Source organism: Nicotiana attenuata, chromosome 12 (genome assembly GCF_001879085.1).
Source record: "Nicotiana attenuata strain UT chromosome 12, NIATTr2, whole genome shotgun sequence".
NCBI lineage: Eukaryota > Viridiplantae > Streptophyta > Magnoliopsida > Solanales > Solanaceae > Nicotiana > Nicotiana attenuata.
Window position 1 is genome coordinate 23,156,591 of NC_032000.1, and position 7,947 is coordinate 23,164,537.

Consider the following 7,947-nt stretch of genomic DNA (forward strand, 5'->3'; position numbering starts at 1 on the left):
CTATGGATACAACTAGTACTGAAACTGCTCCTTCTACTTCTAAGTCTGGAGCAGAAGTTTTATGGGAAGATATGGATGATATAACAGGTTTTGATTCCTCTATTGATGATGAACTTGATTCTTATCTTAATCAAGGATTGGAAAATATTAAAGACGAAGAAGGCAAGGAACAACTTTTGTCATGGTGGAGGGAGCGTGGCAAGGCTTTTCCAACACTTTCAATTATGGCCCGAGATATCCTGGCTATTCAAGCATCATCAGTAGCATCGGAGAGTGCTTTTAGCGCGGCAAGATTTCAAATTGGAGATCATAGACATTCATTAGCGGAGGACAGTCTAGAGATTTCCGTCTTATTCAGAGATTGGATTAATTCAGAAAGAAGAAATCTTGGTTTTGAAAAACTAACCACTAGGGAAGAAGAAGAATACAATGAGATACATACCACTGGGAGCGATGATGGCATGGAGCTCATGGAACATCAATCAACATTGCCAATTCCAGTAGAATGTCCAAGAGATATTATTGATAAGTTACAAAGAAGCTATATAGGAGCTTACAAATATTAGTATGATAATTTGTAATTGGCTACTAAGAGGCCTAGTTCAAACAGAACCCTTCCTAGAAGGTGGCTGCGTAGAATAGGTGCTCTTCAAAAGAATTATATTTGTATTTGAGATTTGAAAGTTCTATTAATAAAATAAAAGGCTCTAAGCGATGAATTATTTTTATGAATTGTCTTAGTTACTTAATAGTTAATACTTTAAAATTATATTAAATAAATTATAACTCTATTATAAATTTATATTTACTAGAATATTTCATTACAAGTCTTTTGTTTTAATATTTTATAATTCTTTACTTAATTTTCTAATTTTCGTTTTAACATACTAACATAGTAACATTTAAGTTTATTAAATAAGTCAAAAATCTAGCCGTTGCAAACTTTAAAAACATAGTAATTTTCAAAAAACTAGACGTTTTTTTATATAAAAAATACACTTAAGGCCCACGAACCCATCCCGTCCCATCCCGTTCCGTCCCGTCCTATCCCGTTTGTTAGCGGGACGGGATGGGACGACCGTTTTGTCCCGTTTGTCCCGTCCCGTTTCGTCCCGTCCCGCCACCGTCCCGCTTAAATGTCGTCCCGTCCCGTCCCGTCCCGTTGGACAGCCATACCGGCAGGTGAAGTCAGAAAAGAAATTCTTGGGCTGGTTGAGAGCTCTGGGACGTGCGTGCAGCGTGAACCCAGACACCGTCTCCGATCAGGAGTGAGCCTTCAGGGAAGTTTCTCAACCTCACTGTTCTTTAAATTTTTAAGCCATGGGGACATGTCTTCATTTTAAGTGTGGGGTGGGGGATACTTCATTGTATGTTTGTAATTGTAACAATTAACTGTTTGATTTTGTTTGTTTTGTCTTGCTTTGATTGTTTTGATGTTAGAGTAATAGTTCATTAGGAAAGTTAAAATAGTAAGTGACTTGTCCCGACGACGGATCTCTTTCGGCGGGGTTCTTGAGGGACTAAGTCGAGAAAAAGAAAAAAGAAAAAAAAATGGAATATAGAGACTCTTCCTGATAACGGATCTTTTAGACAATTTTCTTGAGGGAAGTTAGTCTAGAGAAAAGACCAAAAAGATTTTTTTTATTTTATTTTTAGGTAGTGTAGTAACTCCCCCTTGGTTTTCTTNGTTTGTCATCATCAAAAGGGGGAATTGTTGGCCCAAGTTCAGGTGAAGTTTTAAAGAATGACAAATGAACTCAGTCATGGACCAGGTCCATCATGTGAGGCACAGTGTTTATCAACCTATACATGTGAGATGCACGTGAAGGAGATAAGTCTCAGTGATCAAGCAGCAATATCTCCTGAACTGATCGAAAAGGTTGCATATTGGATAAGGAGTGAAAGTCTCCTTATGAGAAGAGAACTCAATTCGGATAGAGGATAGGGTTGGAGTTTGTGTTGTTCAAGGACTCAACTTCGATGGAAGATCAGCAATTGAGTCTTAATCAAACTCTAATTACTAACTCATTAAATAACAGTGATTGTTCTCTTTTACAGGTATTGCACAAACGCAGAAGTTAAACTAAATTGAGAGCAAAAGAGCGAGGCAATTTTGCAAGCAATTTATGTGAGATTCAAGTGTGCATTCCTGAAGCTACTTGGACAAGATAGAAGAACCAATTCCATTGTGTCTTTCTTTTATTCTAGTTCAATTGTAGTAGGTGATTTAAACTTGTACCTTTCAGCTTTCATAGAAGCATTTGTATTAGGTACTTTGAGTATTCAAATTAGAGTTAACTTGAAGTTGTCGCAACAGCTGAGGCTGTGTGCCATAATGGGATTAGAGTTTAATCCTTAGGTTTACAAGAGTTTTGTAAATGCTGTTTTGGCTCAGTGATTTTAGTGGAAGTTTGGGAAAATCCTACTGAGTAGTAGGTCGTGGTTTTTTCACCTTTTGAGCCAGGTGTTTTCCACGTAAAAATCTCTGTGTTCTTTATTTTATGTACCTTTAATTCCGCAAACAGTAGTAGAAAGTATACCTAGAAGAACCAGGTTCTTCTAGAGTGAAAATTGGGTACCACACAAATCACACACCCCTCCCCCCTTCGTCTTGTGTGGTATTAACGTTTAGAACATCAATACTAAACAAACTAAATAAACTGCAATTACCATCACTTTGAAGAGTTGGAAACATACTACAACATACTACAACTTACTAAACCAACATACATTCACTTCATCATCCCTATAACTAAACCAAAATACTACAACAACGTATTAAAAAACATACATTCACTTCATCATCCTTACGACAACCAAAGCAAATAATAAAGCTCATGAAACCAAAATGATATTTCTCATCTTCTTCACTTTGACCTCTAAATTACTAGCTTTTTCAGCTTCAGCGAGTTGAAATTGCTCCATTTCGTCAAGTTTCATCTTCAAAGTATGCCTTTCAACCGTAGTAACATCTTCTATTTCATCAAGCAAGTTCTTAGAGCCCCTTTGAACCATCGTAGCTTGTTCCATGAGGTAAACTTTATTCCTTAAATTGTTCCTCTCAACCTTTGCAGTATCAAGTTTAGTTTTAAATCTTTGATCACCATCACCGCTCGATGAGGGAGCTCTTCGTCAATCCATTCAAAATACCCGCAAGAACTAACCTACACCATTATTAGAATTTACAACAGTTCTAGTTTTGTACATAAACAATAAAAATCAAGAACGAACTAACTCGACAAAAGAAGATGAATCACATAAATCGACCAAAAACAAAATAAATTCAAAACTAACCTTGGATCTTGGACATTTTTCGAACTTTCTCCCAGCATTGGCGTCTGACCAAGTTGTCAAATATAGCACAATCAATCCGCAATGACACCTTCTTACATATTGAATTTCATGCGCATTCACAGATAAATCAGACATTGAGCAGAAATTTGGAGGTTTGAATATCTTCAGATGATCTTCAATTTGTGTTGTTAAACCTTGCTCGATCTTATCATCACCTCAACTCTCAATTCGCCATGGAAGAACGGTCTAGGAAGAAGTTGGGTTTTTGTTTGGAAATGGGGTTATGGCCTTTGTTTGATCTTTGTTGGAAATGGGATTCGGAGCGGGTTTATGAGGCTGCCCCGTTTATGTGGTTGTCATGTCACAGCTATGTGGATGCCATGTAAGATTAAAATGGCTTGTGTAGAGGGCCGTTAGGTTGAAGGGCATTAGTGGCCCATTGTGCTAACGGGGAGGATACTTTTGGCCCAGTTTACTAACGGAGAACAAAAGTGAGCTATATACCATAGTTTAGGGATATTATTGGACATTTTCCGTTCTATATTATGGCTGTCCAACGGGACGGGACGGGCCGGCCCGTCCCGCGTCCCGTCTCGGTCCCGTCCCGTCCCGTCCCGTCCCGTCCCGCTTCAAGTTAAATGGGATGGGCCAATGTCTGGCGGGACACGGGATGGGACGGGACGGCCATTTCGTCCCGTTTGTCCCGTCCCGTTTCGTCTCGTCCCGTCCCGCGTCCCACCAGGTTTTTTTTTTTTTTTAAAAAACTATCCGTTGGGCAACGGCTTAAATGGCAAAAATAGCCGTTGCCAACGGTCCAAACAGCCCCTACACCCCCCAATACACCCCCTACCCCCCCCCCCTCCCAAACTTTTAATATAACCCCTAAGTTTATTAAATTACACTTTGGCCCTATTTTCTACTATAAATACCCCCCATTCTTCTTCATTTTTTCTCACAAAAAATCAATCTTCTCTCTCAAATCTCTTACATTCTAATATTCTATCTATATTCTATATTATTCTCTCAATTTTGTTACTATCAAGTATCAAGTATCAAGTATCAAGTGATATCTTTCAAGTTTCAACTTTCAAGTATTTGGACAAATTTTTTGGAGCAACTTTCAAGCTTCAAATTAATTCGTCAAGTATTTGGAGCAATATTTCGGGCAATTTCTTCAAGTTTCAATATTTAATCACGGTGCACTCGTTCCATCTCCTAATTTTAATATATAATTTTTGCGTATCATTTTAGTGCTTAATTTTTGTGTTTACTTTACGTGTTATATTTTCGTATTTCATTTGTGTGTTTAATATTTGTGTTAGCTTTTTTAATTTAGTTTCGTATTTAAATTATGGCACCTAAAAATATATTTGGTATTTTTAAAAAAAAGTAGTAAAAAAAGTAGTAAAGGTGAAAGTAGTAGTAATCCTAATCCTAACCCTTCTCCTAGACCCCCTAGAGTTAGAAAGCATATTGATGAAATGACTCATATTGATGAAACTTCATTTTTCCAACCACCCACATTTTATGATGTTCATGTCGGAGAACAATTAGATCATGAAACTTTACAAAGACAATTTGGCAATGATATTTTTTTTGAGGATGAAGAAAATGAGGATGAAGAAAATGAGGAAGAAGAATTAGATGAAACACCCACTAGTCCCGCAACACAAGCTCCAACTCAGAGTCAATCTCGGTCTGGAGCTTTACCCCCCTGTACCCCCTGTAAGGGGTAAGCCTAAGGTTGAACGTCCCAAAACATCACTTGTATGGAAATTTTTTAAACATGATAAAGTCAATCATCGTGCTATCTGTGAAAAATGTAAGCAACAATTTGCATACTCAGTAAGTGGTGGGACGGGGGGTTTAACTAGACACTTAAGAAGTGCTCACAAAGATTTATGGATACAAGCTAACATAGAAGCCGGAAAAATTATAGATCCTACCATCAGTTCTGGCACTCCTAGTGGATCTGGTTCTAATCAAATTCAACAACAACTTGACCCTGCTTCTGGTCATGTTTTACGCAAATATAACAAAGATAGAGATCGTGAGAACTTAGCAAAAATGGTGGCTGTCTGTGGCTTACCTTTTACTTTTCCTTCTCACCCTGCTTTTGTGCATTATATACAAGAAACTTATAACCCTGCTTTTCAAGGTTTCCTAAGACCACGGTTAGAAATGATGTTTTTTTAAATTTCAAACTGAATATCTTCAGTATATTCGTTGTGTATTTTTTTCACTTTAGATTGTAAAGTGTCTTATCACATCTGATATAGGTCGTAGTCCTAATGGTTGTGATTATTTAACTGTTACATGTCATTGGGTTGATCATCACTGGAACTTGCAAAAACGTATTATTGGTTATAAATTTGTTGATTCAAAACACACTGGAGCATATATTGCAACTACTGTTCTACAAATACTTGATTTTTATGGACTTGTTAATAAAGTTCTAACTATCACCTTAGATAATGCGTCTGCTAACACAACCACGGCAAATAGCTTAAAATCTAGACTTTGTCCAATTAATCCAATAATTTTTCATGTTAGATGTGCATGCCATATTTTTAACTTGGTTGTAAAAGATGGTCTTAATTTATTTTCTGATGCTTGTAGTAAAATACAACATGCTTGTGGCTATATTTTTCGTGCTCATAAACAAAGTAGAATTCGTGAATTTGCTCAACAATGTGCTAGTGCTGGCCTTCCATTTAGAAAAGTTCCAAAAGATGTTTGTACTAGGTGGAATTCTACTTATGAAATGCTTACAATTGCTTATGACTATCAGGTGCCCATCCAAAAGGTATTTAATATGCATAATGCTTACCCTGTTGATCAAATTGTTGATTCTGATTGGGATGAGATCAGAGAGCTTACTAAATTTTTAGAAAAATTTTATTATGCTACAAAATAATTTTCTGGTATATATTATCCTACTATTACACAAATATTATGGTATATTTGTGAAATTTCTGTTGTATTTGGTAAGTATAAAAAAATCCAACTTATGCACCAGCCATTAAAGAAATGANAATCAAGGATTGGAAAAATATTTAAAGACGAAGAAGGCAAGGAACAACTTTTGTCATGGTGGAGGGAGCGTGGCAAGGCTTTTCCAACACTTTCAATTATGGCCCGAGATATCCTGGCTATTCAATCATCATCAGTAGCATCGGAGAGTGCTTTTAGCGCGGCAAGATTTCAAATTGGAGATCATAGACATTCATTAGCGGAGGACAGTCTAGAGATTTCCGTCTTATTCAGAGATTGGATTAATTCAGAAAGAAGAAATCTTGGTTTTGAAAAACTAACCACTAGGGAAGAAGAAGAATACAATGAGATACTTACCACTGGGAGCGATGACGGCATGGAGCTCATGGAACATCAATCAACATTGCCAATTCCAGTAGAATGTCCAAGAGATATTATTGATAAGTTACAAAGAAGCTATATAGGAGCTTACAAATATTAGTATGATAATTTGTAATTGGCTACTAAGAGGCCTAGTTCAAACAGAACCCTTCCTAGAAGGTGGCTGCGTAGAATAGGTGCTCTTCAAAAGAATTATATTTGTATTTGAGATTTGAAAGTTCTATTAATAAAATAAAAGGCTCTAAGCGATGAATTATTTTTATGAATTGTCTTAGTTACTTAATAGTTAATACTTTAAAATTATATTAAATAAATTATAACTCTATTATAAATTTATATTTACTAGATTATTTCATTACAAGTCTTTTATTTTAATATTATACAATTCTTTACTTAGTTTTCTAATTTTCTTTTTAACATACTAACATAGTAACATTTAAGTTTATTAAATAAGTCAAAAATCTAGCCGTTGCAAACTTTAAAAACATAGTAATTTTCAAAAAACTAGACGTTTTTTATTAAAAAAAATACACTTAAGGCCCACGAACCCGTCCCGTCCGGTCCCGTTCCGTCCCGTCCCATCCCGTTTGTTAGCGGGACGGGATGGGACGACCGTTTCGTCCCGTTTGTCCCGTCCCGTTTCGTCCCGTCCCGCCACCGTCCCGCTTAAATATCGTCCCGTCCCGTCCCGTCCCGTTAATTTCGTCCCGTCCCGTCCCGTTGGACAGCCATATTCTATATATTAGAAGAGCATGTTTTCGGCATGGCTGCTTATTTGTCTTTTTTAAGTTTTGTTTGAGGGCATATTAGACCTTTGACAGAGTCTAATGAAACGTGTTCTCTAATCTAAAAAATTGAACGGCCGCCGTATTAGTTCTTCCACCCAAATCAATGTGTAACAAACACATATCACCTTAGGTGTGTTTTCGAGCTTAGCCCTAAGCACCAAAAGACTTATTCATGCTCTCCTACTTCAATCTACTTCGCCACTCTCTCTGTGATGGTGGTTCAAAATTGAAGGGCCACCGTTCATGCTCTTCAATCTTTTTGTTTATTTAAGAGTCGGCCTTAAACTCTCAAAGCTTCTGGTTGCTACCAACTGGTCTAAGTTTTAAGTCTCTAAGTTTAGGTTTTAAGGATTAATTAAAGCTTCTGCTTGATTTGAATGAGACAACTTCGCTCGCTACTAAGTCATCCTAATTGCTACAAAGGAATCATCATAGTCTTTGCTACTTCATTTGATGTAACTCAATTAAAGAATCCCCCCCCCCCCCGACC